Below are 14,860 nucleotides of genomic sequence, written 5' to 3'. Positions count from 1 at the left end.
GCAGGACAGGCCATGGAGAACTGGGAGCCTTGTTATGCTGATGGGCGGGATGTAAATTGCCAACAGCCACTCGGGAGAAGTGTATGGTGTTTCCTGAAACATCTAAAAAACAAAGCAACAGAGCCTAGGGCACTTCCACTTATGGTCCTATAGCTTAGGGAAATTAAAATCAAAAAGACACAGCCACCCCAAAGTTTGGGACGCCTCCGGTTACAAGAACCTCGTTTACCGTACAAGTTCAATATCACAGAAAGTGAAAAATGGATAAAGAACTTGTGGTACTTACGTACAATGCAGTATCACTCAGCAATGAAATCTATGTCATCAGGCCCTTAGCAGCACAATGAGTGGATTCAGGTATGATGATTCTAACTGAAATAAGTCACACAGAAAAAGAAACATCATAAGATATCAGTAATACACGGAATGTAAACTTGGCTACACAGGAACTGAATTACAGAACAGAACAGGGTCTCAAATTTAGAAAACCAACTTATGCTTGCTTAAGGGTAAAGGTGAGTTGGGGTGCTGCATAAAACCACACATTGAAATGAGCACAGATAAAGTTCCTTAAGTCAAATATGGAATACACAAGAGCTACTCCTTGCTCAACGAAATGGACTCAACACCGCATATTAAACGCCTAAGAATGTACCTGACTAGTAAGTATCTTAAAACCTATGGATTGCTATGTCTCCGAAAGAGAATGAAGCTAGTGTACAGGGGCATAAACGCAGCTGTTATAGGATTGGAGAGGTTCGGTGAGCAAATGAAGACCCTTTGAAGTCATATTACATGGTACCCATTCCACGGGTCTTAACTCTCCAGGTTTAAGTTATTCTTCCTTCAGCTAAAACTTGCATGTGGAACCTAGAGTATGATCAACCATGTGATCGGGAGACGTGTTCAAATATTTCTCAGTTTTCGTATCCTGGTACTCGGGTGCAACAGTCCAGACTCTTTACTAACACTCTCCCGACTTGGAGAGTCAGTCCCTTAAATCTCCTGTTTGGCCCAGTGTGCAATTTCTGCGGAAGATGAACAGGAATAGCGAGAACCAATGAGAGACTAGCTGGAGGTGTCTGGACGGGCAAATTTAACTCTCATTTCCCACCAGGAAGAGGAATTAAACAAAGGCTCAGTGTGCCGTGCCAGAACCAGATTAGGGGCTGAAGCCATGCTGCGGTGTTGCGGCCAGCTCAAAAGAAACCGAGTTGAAGAAAGGAGCTCAGGGGCACTGTAATTCACAAACCTGCAGAGTTATAAATGACAGCTATCGTCCAAAAATAGACTGAAGGAAGGCTGCCAAGAGGACTTGAAAGCGGGGCAGAATTGCAGGAAACCGATTTCAGGAGGTAGACAGGAATTGCATTGAAAGCATAGGAAAAGAGGCAGAACGTCCACAATGATGCACTTGGCCAAAAAGGGCGTATGCGTTTTTTCCTGAATATATTCAGGAAAAAACGCATACGCCCTTTTTGGCCAACCAAGCAAGCTTGCAAAGGAAATCTGCACTACAATGAAGTCTCACTTCCCCCCGGTCAAAAGTGCCATCTGAAAAAAGTATAAAATCAAGAAAGGCAGGACAGGCCCTGGAGAACTGGGAGCCTTCTTATGCTGATGGGCGGGATGTAAATTGCCAACAGACACTCGGGAGAAGTGTATGGTGTTTCCTGAAACATCGAAAAAACAAAGCAACAGAGCCTAGGGCACTTCCACTTATGGTCCTATAGCTTAGGGAAATTAAAATCAAAAAGACACAGCCACCCCAAAGTTTGGAACGGCTCTGTTTACAAGAACCTCGTTTACAGTACAAGTTCAACATCTCAGAAAGTGAAAAATGGATAAAGAAGTTGTGGTATTTACTTACAAAGCTATATCACTCAGCAATGAAATCTATGTCATCAGGCCCTTAGCAGCACAATGAGTGGATTCAGGTATGATGATTCTAACTGAAATAAGTCACACAGAAAAAGAAACATCATAAGATATCAGTAATACACGGAATGGAAACTTGGCTACACAGGAACTGAATTACAGAACAGAACAGGGTCTCAAATTTAGAAAACCAACTTATGCTTGCTTAAGGGGAAAGGTGAGTTGGGGTGCTGCATAAAACCAGAGATTGAAATGAGCACAGATAAAGTTCCTTAAGCCAAATATGGAATAGACAAGAGCTACTCCTTGCTCAACGAAATGGACTCAACACCGCATATTAAACGCCTAAGAATGTACCTGACTAGTAAGTATCGTAAAACCTATGGATTGCTATGTCTCCGAAAGAGAATCAAGCATGTGTACAGGGGCATAAACGCAGCAGTGATAGGATTGGAGAGGTTCGGTGAGCAAATGAAGACCCTTTGAAGTCATATTGCATGGTACCCATTCCACGGGTTTCAACTACCCAGGTTTAAGGTATTCTTCCTTCAGCTAAAACATGCATGTGGAACTCAGAGTATGATCAACCATGTGATCGGGAGACGTGTTCAAATATGTCTCAGTTTTCGTACCCTGGTACTCGGGTGCAACATTCCAGACGCTTTACTAACACTCTCCCGACTTGGAGAGTCAGTCCCTTTAACCTCCTGTTTGGCCCAGTTTGCAATTTCTGCGGAAGATGAACAGGAATAGCGAGAACCAATGAGAGACTAGCTGGAGGTGTCTGGACGGGCAAATTTAACTCTCATTTCCCACCAGGAAGAGGAATTAACCAAAGGCTCAGCGTGCCGTGCCGGAACCAGATTAGGGCCTGAAGCCATCCTGCGGTGTTGCGGCCAGCTCACAAGAAAGCGAGTTGAAGAAAGGAGCTCAGGGGAACTGTAATTCACAAACCTGCAGAGTTATAAATGACAGCTATCGTCCAAAAATAGACTGAAGTAAGGCTGCCAAGAGGACTTGAAAGCGGGGCAGAATTGCAGGAAACCGATTTCAGGAGGTAGACTGGAATTGCATTGAAAGCATAGGAAAAGAGGCAGAACGTCCACAATGATGCACTTGGCCAAAAAGGGCGTATGCGTTTTTTCCTGAATATATTCAGGAAAAAACGCATACGCCCTTTTTGGCCAACCAAGCAAGCTTGCAAAGGAAATCTGCACTACAATGAAGTCTCACTTCCCCCCGGTCAAAAGGGCCATCTGAAAAAAGTGTAAAATCCAGAAAGGCAGGACAGGCCATGGAGAACTGGGAGCCTTGTTATGCTGATGGGCGGGATGTAAATTGGCAACAACCACTCCGGAGATGTGTATGGTGTTTCCTGAAACATCTAAAAAACAAAGCAACAGAACCTAGGGTACTTCCACTCTTGGTCCTATAGCTTAGGGAAATTAAAATAAAAAAGACACAGCCACCCCAAAGTTTGGAACAGCTCTGTTTACAAGAACCTCGTTTACAGTACAAGTTCAACATCGCAGAAAGTGAAAAATGGGTAAAGAAGTTGTGGTATTTACTTACAAAGCAATATCACTCAGCAATGAAATCTGTGTCATCAGGCCCTTAGCAGCACAATGAGTGGATTCAGGTATGATGATTCTAACTGAAATAAGTCACACAGAAAAAGAAACATCATAAGATATCAGTAATACACGGAATGGAAACTTGGCTACACAGGAACTGAATTACAGAACAGAACAGGGTCTCAAATTTAGAAAACCAACTTATGCTTGCTTAAGGGGAAAGGTGAGTTGGGGTGCTGCATAAAACCAGAGATTGAAATGAGCACAGATAAAGTTCCTTAAGCCAAATATGGAATAGACAAGAGCTACTCCTTGCTCAACGAAATGGACTCTACACCGCATATTAAACGCCTAAGAATGTACCTGACTAGTAAGTATCTTAAAACCTATAGATTGCTATGTCTCCGAAAGAGAATCAAGCATGTGTACAGGGGCATAAACGCAGCAGTGATAGGATTGGAGAGGTTCGGTGAGCAAATGAAGACCCTTTGAAGTCATATTGCATGGTACCCGTTCCACGGGTTTCAACTACCCAGGTTTTAGGTATTCTTCCTTCATCTAAAACATGCATGTGGAACCTAGAGTAAGATCAACCATGTGATCGGGAGACGTGTTCAAATATGTCTCAGTTTTCCTCCCCTGGTACTCGGGTGCAACATTCCAGACGCTTTACTAACACTCTCCCGACCTGGAGAGACAGCGCCTTTAACCTCCTGTTTGGCCCAGTTTGCAATTTCTGCGGAAGATGAACAGGAATAGCGAGAACCAATGAGAGACTAGCTGGAGGTGTCTGGACGGGCAAATTTAACTCTCATTTCCCACCAGGAAGAGGAAATAATCAAAGGCTCAGCGTGCCGTGCCGGAACCAGATTAGGGCCTGAAGCCATTCTGCGGTGTTGCGGCCAGCTCACAAGAAAGCGAGTTGAAGAAAGGAGCTCAGGGGCACTGTAATTCACAAACCTGCAGAGTTATAAATGACAGCTATCGTCCAAAAATAGACTGAAGGAAGGCTGCCAAGAGGACTTGAAAGCGGGGCAGAATTGCAGGAAACCGATTTCAGGAGGTAGACTGGAATTGCATTGAAAGCATAGGAAAAGAGGCAGAACGTCCACAATGATGCACTTGGCCAAAACGGGCGTATGCGTTTTTTCCTGAATATATTCCTGAATATATTCAGGAAAAAACGCATACGTCCTTTTTGGCCAACCAAGCAAGCTGGCAAAGGAAATCTGCACTACAATGAAGTCTCACTTCTCCCCGGTCAAAAGGGCCATCTGAAAAAAGTGTAAAATCCAGAAACGCAGGACAGGCCATGGAGAACTGGGAGCCTTGTTATGCTGATGGGCGGGATGTAATTTGCCAACAACCACTCGGGAGAAGTGTATGGTGTTTCCTGAAACATCTAAAAAACAAAGCAACAGAACCTAGGGCACTTCCACTCTTGGTCCTATAGCTTAGGGAAATTAAAATCAAAAAGACACAGCCACCCCAATGTTTGGAACGGCTCTGTTTACAAGAACCTCGTTTACAGTACAAGTTTAACATCGCAGAAAGTGAAAAATGGATAAAGAAGTTGTGGTATTTACTTACAAAGCAATATCACTCAGCAATGAAATCTGTGTCATCAGGCCCTTAGCAGCACAATGAGTGGATTCAGGTATGATGATTCTAACTGAAATAATACACACAGAAAAAGAAACATCATAAAATATCAGTAATACACGGAATGTAAACTTGGCTACACAGGAACTGAATTACAGAACAGAACAGGGTCTCAAATTTAGAAAACCAACTTATGCTTGCTTAAGGGTAAAGGTGAGTTGGGGTGCTGCATAAAACCACACATTGAAATGAGCACAGATAAAGTTCCTTAAGTCAAATATGGAATACACAAGAGCTACTCCTTGCTCAACGAAATGGACTCAACACCGCATATTAAACGCCTAAGAATGTACCTGACTAGTAAGTATCTTAAAACCTATGGATTGCTATGTCTCCGAAAGAGAATCAAGCATGTGTACAGGGGCATAAAGGCAGCAGTGATAGGATTGGAGAGGTTCGGTGAGCAAATGAAGACCCTTTGAAGTCATATTGCATGGTACCCTTTACACGGGTTTCAACTACCCAGGTTTAAGGTATTCTTCCTTCAGCTAAAACATGCATGTGGAACCCAAGTATGATCAACCATGTGAACGGGAGACGTGTTCAAATATGTCTCAGTTTTCCTCCCCTGGTACTCGGGTGCAACATTCCAGACGCTTTACTAACACTCTGCCACTTGGAGAGTCTGCCCCTTTAACCTCCTGTTTGGCCCAGTTTGAAATTTCTGCAGAAGATGAACAGGAATAGCGAGAACCAATGAGAGACTAGCTGGAGGTGTCTGGACGGGCAAATTTAACTCTCATTTCCCACCATGAAGAGGAATTAACCAAAGGCTCAGCGTGCCGTGCCGGAACCAGATTAGGGCCTGAAGCCATCCTGCGGTGTTGCGGCCAGCTCACAAGAAAGCGAGTTGAAGAAAGGAGCTCAGGGGAACTGTAATTCACAAACCTGCAGATATAAATGACAGCTATCGTCCAAAAATAGACTGAAGTAAGGCTGCCAAGAGGACTTGAAAGCGGGGCAGAATTGCAGGAAACCGATTTCAGGAGGTAGACTGGAATTGCATTGAAAGCATAGGAAAAGAGGCAGAACGTCCACAATGATGCACTTGGCCAAAAAGGGCGTATGCGTTTTTTCCTGAATATATTCAGGAAAAAACGCATACGCCCTTTTTGGCCAACCAAGCAAGCTTGCAAAGGAAATCTGCACTACAATGAAGTCTCACTTCCCCCCGGTCAAAAGGGCCATCTGAAAAAAGTGTAAAATCCAGAAAGGCAGGACAGGCCATGGAGAACTGGGAACCTTGTTATGCTGATGGGCGGGATGTAAATTGGCAACAACCACTCCGGAGATGTGTATGGTGTTTCCTGAAACATCTAAAAAACAAAGCAACAGAACCTAGGGCACTTCCACTTATGGTCCTATAGCTTAGGGAAATTAAAATCAAAAAGACACAGCCACCCCAAAGTTTGGAACGGCTCTGTTTACAAGAACCTCGTTTACAGTACAAGTTCAACATCGCAGAAAGTGAAAAATGGGTAAAGAAGTTGTGGTATTTACTTACAAAGCAATATCACTCAGCAATGAAATCTGTGTCATCAGGCCCTTAGCAGCACAATGAGTGGATTCAGGTATGATGATTCTAACTGAAATAAGTCACACAGAAAAAGAAACATCATAAGATATCAGTAATACACGGAATGTAAACTTGGCTACACAGGAAATGAATTACAGAACAGAACAGGGTCTCAAATTTAGAAAACCAACTTATTCTTGCTTAAGGGTAAAGGTGAGTTGGGGTGCTGCATAAAACCAGAGATTGAAATGAGCACAGATAAATTTCCTTAAGCCAAATATGGAATAGACAAGAGCTACTCCTTGCTCAACGAAATGGACTCAACACCGCATATTAAACGCCTAAGAATGTACCTGTCTAGTAAGTATCTTAAAACCTATAGATTGCTATGTCTCTGAAAGAGAATCAATCATGTGTACAGGGGCAGAAACGCAGCAGTGATAGGATTGGAGAGGTTCGTGAGCATATGAAGACCCTTTGAAGTCATATTGCATGGTACCCATTACACGGGTCTCAACTCTCCAGGTTTAAGGTATTCTTCCTTCAGCTAAAACATGCATGTGGAACCCAGAGTATGATCAACCTTGTGAATGGGAGACGTGTTCAAATATGTCTCAGTTTTCCTCCCTTGGTACTCGGGTGCAACATTCCAGACGCTTTACTAACACTCTCCCCACTTGGAGAGTCAGCGCCTTTAACCTCCTGTTTGGCCCTGTTTGCAATTTCTGCGGAAGATGAACAGGAATAGGGAGAACCAATGAGAGACTAGCTGGAGGTGTCTGGACAGGCAAATTTAACTCTCATTTCCAACCAGGAAGAGGAAATAACCAAAGGCTCTGCATGCCGTGCCGGAACCAGATTAGGGCCTGAAGCCATCCAGCGGTGTTGCAGCCAGCTCACAAGAAAACGAGTTGAAAAAAGGAGCTCAGGGGCACTGTAATTCACAAACCTGCAGAGTTATAAATGACAGCTATCGTCCAAAAATAGACTGAAGTAAGGCTGCCAAGAGGACTTGAAAGCGGGGCAGAATTGCAGGAAACCGATTTCAGGAGGTAGACTGGAATTGCATTGAAAGCATAGGAAAAGAGGCAGAACGTCCACAATGATGCACTTGGCCAAAAAGGGCGTATGCGTTTTTTCCTGAATATATTCAGGAAAAAACGCATACGCCCTTTTTGGCCAACCAAGCAAGCTTGCAAAGGAAATCTGCACTACAATGAAGTCTCACTTCCCCCCGATCAAAAGGGCCATCTGAAAAAAGTGTAAAATCCAGAAAGGCAGGACAGGACATGGAGAACTGGGAGCCTTGTTATGTTGATGGGCGGGATGTAAATTGCCAACAGACACTCGGGAGAAGTGTATGGTGTTTCCTGAAACATCGAAAAAACAAAGCAACAGAGCCTAGGGCACTTCCACTTATGGTCCTATAGCTTAGGGAAATTAAAATCAAAAAGACACAGCCACCCCAAAGTTTGGGACGCCTCTGTTTACAAGAACCTCGTTTACAGTACAAGTTCAATATCGCAGAAAATGAAAAATGGATAAAGAAGCTGTGGTATTTACTTACAAAGCAATATCACTCAGCAATGAAATCTATGTCATCAGGCCCTTAGCAGCACAATGAGTGGATTCAGGTATGATGATTCTAACTGAAATAAGTCACACAGAAAAAGAAACATCATAAGATATCAGTAATACACGGAATGGAAACTTGGCTACACAGGAACTGAATTACAGAACAGAACAGGGTCTCAAATTTAGAAAACCAACTTATGCTTGCTTAAGGGGAAAGGTGAGTTGGGGTGCTGCATAAAACCAGAGATTGAAATGAGCACAGATAAAGTTCCTTAAGCCAAATATGGAATAGACAAGAGCTACTCCTTGCTCAACGAAATGGACTCTACACCGCATATTAAACGCCTAAGAATGTACCTGACTAGTAAGTATCTTAAAACCTATAGATTGCTATGTCTCCGAAAGAGAATCAAGCATGTGTACAGGGGCATAAACGCAGCAGTGATAGGATTGGAGAGGTTCGGTGAGCAAATGAAGACCCTTTGAAGTCATATTGCATGGTACCCGTTCCACGGGTTTCAACTACCCAGGTTTTAGGTATTCTTCCTTCATCTAAAACATGCATGTGGAACCTAGAGTAAGATCAACCATGTGATCGGGAGACGTGTTCAAATATGTCTCAGTTTTCCTCCCCTGGTACTCGGGTGCAACATTCCAGACGCTTTACTAACACTCTGCCACTTGGAGAGTCAGCGCCTTTAACCTCCTGTTTGGCCCAGTTTGCAATTTCTGCGGAAGATGAACAGGAATAGCGAGAACCAATGAGAGACTAGCTGGAGGTGTCTGGACGGGCAAATTTAACTCTCATTTCCCACCAGGAAGAGGAAATAACCAAAGGCTCATCGAGCCGTGCCGGAACCAGATTAGGGCCTGAAGCCATTCTGCGGTGTTGCGGCCAGCTCACAAGAAAGCGAGTTGAAAAAAGGAGCTCAGGGGCACTGTAATTCACAAACCTGCAGAGTTATAAATGACAGCTATCGTCCAAAAATACACTGAAGGAAGGCTGCCAAGAGGACTTGAAAGCGGGGCAGAATTGCAGGAAACCGATTTCAGGAGGTAGACTGGAATTGCATTGAAAGCATAGGAAAAGAGGCAGAACGTCCACAATGATGCACTTGGCCAAAAAGGGCGTATGCGTTTTTTCCTGAATATATTCAGGAAAAAACGCATACGCCCTTTTTGGCCAACCAAGCAAGCTTGCAAAGGAAATCTGCACTACAATGAAGTCTCACTTCCCCCCGGTCAAAAGGGCCATCTGAAAAAAGTGTAAAATCCAGAAAGGCAGGACAGGCCATGGAGAACTGGGAGCCTTGTTATGCTGATGGGCGGGATGTAAATTGCCAACAGACACTTGGGGAAGTGTGTGGTGTTTCCTGAAACATCTAAGAAACAAAGCAACAGAACCTAGGGCACTTCCACTCTTGGTCCTATAGCTTAGGGAAATTAAAATCAAAAAGACACAGCCACTCCAAAGTTTGGAACGGCTCTGTTTACAAGAACCTCGTTTACAGTACAAGTTCAACATCGCAGAAAGTGAAAAATGGATAAAGAAGTTGTGGTATTTACTTACAAAGCAATATCACTCAGTAATGAAATCTGTGTCATCAGGCCCTTAGCAGCACAATGAGTGGATTCAGGTATGATGATTCTAACTGAAATAAGTCACACAGAAAAGAAACATCATAAGATATCAGTAAAACACGGAATGTAAACTTGGCTCCACAGGAACTGAATTACAGAACAGAACAGGGTCTCAAATTTAGAAAACCAACTTATGCTTGCTTAAGGGGAAAGGTGAGTTGGGGTGCTGCATAAAACCAGAGATTGAAATGAGCACAGATAAAGTTCCTTAAGCCAAATATGGAATAGACAAGAGCTACTCCTTGCTCAACGAAATGGACTCAACACCGCATATTAAACGCCTAAGAATGTACCTGACTAGTAAGTATCTTAAAACCTATGGATTGCTATGTCTCTGAAAGAAAATCAAGCATGTGTACAGGGGCATAAACGCAGCAGTGATAGGATTGGCGAGGTTCGGTGAGCAAATGAAGACCCTTTGAAGTCATATTGCATGGTACCCATTCCACGGGTTTCAACTACCCAGGTTTTAGGTATTCTTCCTTCATCTATAACATGCATGTGGAACCTAGAGTATGATCAACCATGTGATCCGGAGACGTGTTCAAATATGTCTCAGTTTTCGTACCCTGGTACTCGGGTGCAACATTCCAGACGCTTTACTAACACTCTCCCGACTTGGAGAGTCAGTCCCTTTAACCTCCTGTTTGGCCCAGTTTGCAATTTCTGCGGAAGATGAACAGGAATAGCGAGAACCAATGAGAGACTAGCTGGAGGTGTCTGGACGGGCAAATTTAACTCTCATTTCCCACCAGGAAGAGGAATTAACCAAAGGCTCAGCGTGCCGTGCCGGAACCAGATTAGGGCCTGAAGCCATCCTGCGGTGTGGCGACCAGCTCAAAAGAAAGCGAGTTGAAGAAAGGAGCTCAGGGGCACTGTAATTCACAAACCTGCAGAGTTATAAATGACAGCTATCGTCCAAAAATAGACTGAAGGAAGGCTGCCAAGAGGACTTGAAAGCGGGGCAGAATTGCAGGAAACCGATTTCAGGAGGTAGACTGGAATTGCATTGAAAGCATAGGAAAAGAGGCAGAACGTCCACAATGATGCACTTGGCCAAAAAGGGCGTATGCGTTTTTTCCTGAATATATTCAGGAAAAAACGCATACGCCCTTTTTGGCCAACCAAGCAAGCTTGCAAAGGAAATCTGCTCTACAATGAAGTCTCACTTCTCCCCGGTCAAAAGGGCCATCTGAAATAAATGTAAAATCCAGAAAGGCAGGACAGGCCATGGAGAACTGGGAGCCTTGTTATGCTGATGGGCGGGATGTAAATTGCCAACAGACACTCGGGAGAAGTGTATGGTTTTTCCTGAAACATCTAAAAAACAATGCAACAGAGCCCAGGGCACTGCCACTTATGGTCCTATAGCTTAGGGAAATTAAAATAAAAAAGACACAGCCACCCCAAAGTTTAGGACGCCTCCGTTTACAAGAACCTCGCTTACCGTACATGTTCAATATCACAGAAAGTGAAAAATGGATAAAGAACTTGTGGTACTTACGTACAATGCAGTATCACTCAGCAATGAAATCTATGTCATCAGGCCCGTAGCAGCATAATGAGTGGATTCAGGTACGATGATTCTAACTGAAATAAGTCACACAGAAAAAGAAACGTCATAAGATATCACTAATACATGGAATGTAAACTTGGCTACACAGGAACTGCATTCCAAAACAAAGCAGGGTCTCAAATTTAGAAAACCAACTTATGCTTGCTTAAGGGGAAAGGTGAGTTGGGGTGCTGCATAAAACCAGAGATTGAAATGAGCACAGATAAAGTACCTTAAGCCAAATATGGAATAGACAAGAGCTACTCCTTGCTCAACGAAATGGACTCAAAACCCCATATTAAACGCCTAAGAATGTACCTGGCTAGTAAGTATCTTAAAACCTATGGATTGCTATGTCTCCAAAAGAGAATCAAGCGTGTGTACAGGGGCATAAACGCAGCAGTGATAGGATTGGAGAGGTTCGGTGAGCAAATGAAGACCCTTTGAAGTCATATTGCATGGTACCCATTACACGGGTCTCAACTCTCCAGGTTTAAGGTATTCTTCCTTCAGCTAAAACATGCATGTGGAACCCAGAGTATGATCAACCATGTGAACGGGAGACGTGTTCAAATATGTCTCAGTTTTCCTCCCCTGGTACTCGGGTGCAACATTGCAGACGCTTTACTAACACTCTCCCGACTTGGAGAGTCAGTCCCTTTAACCTCCCGATTGGCCCAGTTTGCAATTTCTGCGGAAGATGAACAGGAATAGTGAGAACCAATGAGAGGCTAGCTGGAGGTGTCTGGACGGGCAAATTTAACTCTCATTTCCCACCAGGAAGAGGAAATAACCAAAGGCTCAGCATGCCGTGCCGGCACCAGATTAGGGCCTGAAGCCATCCTGCGGTGTTGCGGCCAGGTCACAAGAAAGCGAGTTGAAGAAAGGAGCTCAGGGGCACTGTAATTCACAAACCTGCAGAGTTATAAATGACAGCTATCGTCCAAAAATAGACTGAAGTAAGGCTGCCAAGAGGACTTGAAAGCGGGGCAGAATTGCAGGAAACCGATTTCAGGAGGTAGACAGGAATTGCATTGAAAGCATAGGAAAAGAGGCAGAACGTCCACAATGATGCACTTGGCCAAAAAGGGCGTATGCGTTTTTTCCTGAATATATTCAGGAAAAAACGCATACGCCCTTTTTGGCCAACCAAGCAAGCTTGCAAAGGAAATCTGCACTACAATGAAGTCTCACTTCCCCCCTGTCAAAAGGGCCATCTGAAAAAAGTGTAAAATCCAGAAAGGCAACAGGCCATTGAGAACTGGGAGCCTTGTTATGCTGATGGGCGGGATGTAAATTGCCAACAGACACTTGGGAGAAGTGTATGGTGTTTCCTGAAACATCTAAAAAACAAAGCAACAGAGCCTAGGGCACTTCCACTTATGGTCCTATAGCTTAGGGAAATTAAAATCAAAAAGACACAGCCACCCTAATGTCTGGAACGGCTCTGTTTACAAGAACCTTATTTACAGTACAAGTTCAACATCGCAGAAAGTGAAAAATGGATAAAGAAGTTGTGGTATTCACTTACAAAGCAATATCACTCAACAATGAAATCTATGTCATCAGGCCCTTAGCAGCACAATGAGTGGATTCAGGTATGATGATTCTAACTGAAATAAGTCACACAGAAAAAGAAACATCATAAGATATCAGTAATACACGGAATGGAAACTTGGCTACACAGGAACTGAATTACAGAACAGAACAGGTTCTCAAATTTAGAAAACCAACTTATGCTTGCTTAAGGGTAAAGGTGAGTTGGGGTGCTGCATAAAACCAGAGATTGAAATGAGCACAGATAAAGTTCCTTAAGCCAAATATGGAATAGACAAGAGCTACTCCTTGCTCAATGAAATGGACTCAACACCGCATATTAAACGCCTAAGAATGTACCTGACTAGTAAGTATCTTAAAACCTATGGATTGCTATGTCTCCGAAAGAGAATCAAGCATGTGTACAGGGGCATAAACGCAGCAGTGATAGGATTGGAGAGGTTCGTGAGCAAATGAAGACCCTTTGAAGTCATATTGCATGGTACCCATTCCACGGGTTTCAACTACCCAGGTTTAAGGTATTCTTCCTTCAGCTAAAACATGCATGTGGAACCTAGAGTATGATCAACCATGTGATCGGGAGACGTGTTCAAATATGTCTCAGTTTTCGTACCCTGGTACTCGGGTGCAACATTCCAGACGCTTTACTAACACTCTCCCGACCTGGAGAGTCAGTCCCTTTAACCTCCTGTTTGGCCCAGTTTGCAATTTCTGCGGAAGATGAACAGGAATAGCGAGAACCAATGAGAGACTAGCTGGAGGTGTCTGAACGGGCAAATTTAACTCTCATTTCCCACCAGGAAGAGGAATTAACCAAAGGCTCAGCGTGCCGAGCCAGAACCAGATTAGGGCCTGAAGCCATCCTGCGGTGTTGCGGCCAGGTCACAAGAAAGCGAGTTGAAGAAAGGAGCTCAGGGGCACTGTAATTCACAAACCTGCAGAGTTATAAATGACAGCTATCGTCCAAAAATAGACTGAAGTAAGGCTGCCAAGAGGACTTGAAAGCGGGGCCGAATTGCAGGAAACCGATTTCAGGAGGTAGACTGGAATTGCATTGAAAGCATAGGAAAAGAGGCAGAACGTCCACAATGATGCACTTGGCCAAAAAGGGCGTATGCGTTTTTTCTTGAATAAATTCAGGAGAAAACGCATATGCCCTTTTTGGCCAACCAAGCAAGCTTGCAAAGGAAATCTGCACTACAATGAAGTCTCACTTCTCCCCGGTCAAAAGGGCCATCTGAAAAAAGTGTAAAATCCAGAAAGGCAGGACAGGCCATGGAGAACTGGGAGCCTTGTTATGCTGATGGGCGGGATGTAAATTGCCAACAGACACTTGGGAGAAGTGTATGGTGTTTCCTGAAACATCTAAAAAACAAAGCAACAGAGCCTAGGGCACTTCCACTTATGGTCCTATAGCTTAGGGAAATTAAAATCAAAAAGACACAGTCACCCCAAAGTTTGGAACGGCTCTGTTTACAAGAACCTCGTTTACAGTACAAGTTCAACATCGCAGAAAGTGAAAAATGGATAAAGAAGTTGTGGTATTTACTTACAAAGCAATATCACTCAGCAATGAAATCTATGTCATCAGGCCCTTAGCATCACAATGAGTGGATTCAGGTATGATGATTCTAACTGAAATAAGTCACACAGAAAAAGAAACATCATAAGATATCAGTAATACACGGAATGTAAACTTGGCTACACAGGAACTGAATTACAGAACAGAACAGGGTCTCAAATTTAGAAAACCAACTTATTCTTGCTTAAGGGTAAAGGTGCCTTGGGGTGCTGCATAAAACCTGAGATTGAAATGAGCACAGATAAAGTTCCTTAAGTCAAATATGGAATAGACAAGAGCTACTCCTTGCTCAACGAAATGGACTCAACACCGCATATTAA

General features: G+C 43.6%; 1 long non-coding RNA gene across 1 annotated transcript in view; it reads right to left on the bottom strand.

The window, feature by feature from the left end:
* The window catches only part of LOC307181249, a 489,006-nt gene extending 474,429 nt beyond the window's left edge, over positions 1-14,577 (bottom strand). Inside the window, exon 1 of the long non-coding RNA XR_013826223.1 lies at positions 14,512-14,577. This is a non-coding gene — a long non-coding RNA (uncharacterized lncRNA). The remainder of the gene's footprint in view (positions 1-14,511) is intronic.
* Between the last annotated feature and the right edge of the window lie 283 nt (positions 14,578-14,860).

The sequence above is a fragment of the Stenella coeruleoalba genome (assembly GCF_951394435.1).
Source record: "Stenella coeruleoalba genome assembly, contig: scaffold_93, whole genome shotgun sequence".
NCBI lineage: Eukaryota > Metazoa > Chordata > Mammalia > Artiodactyla > Delphinidae > Stenella > Stenella coeruleoalba.
Note: the sequence above shows the minus strand (reverse complement) of the source record. Positions and strands in the feature narration are given on the sequence as shown.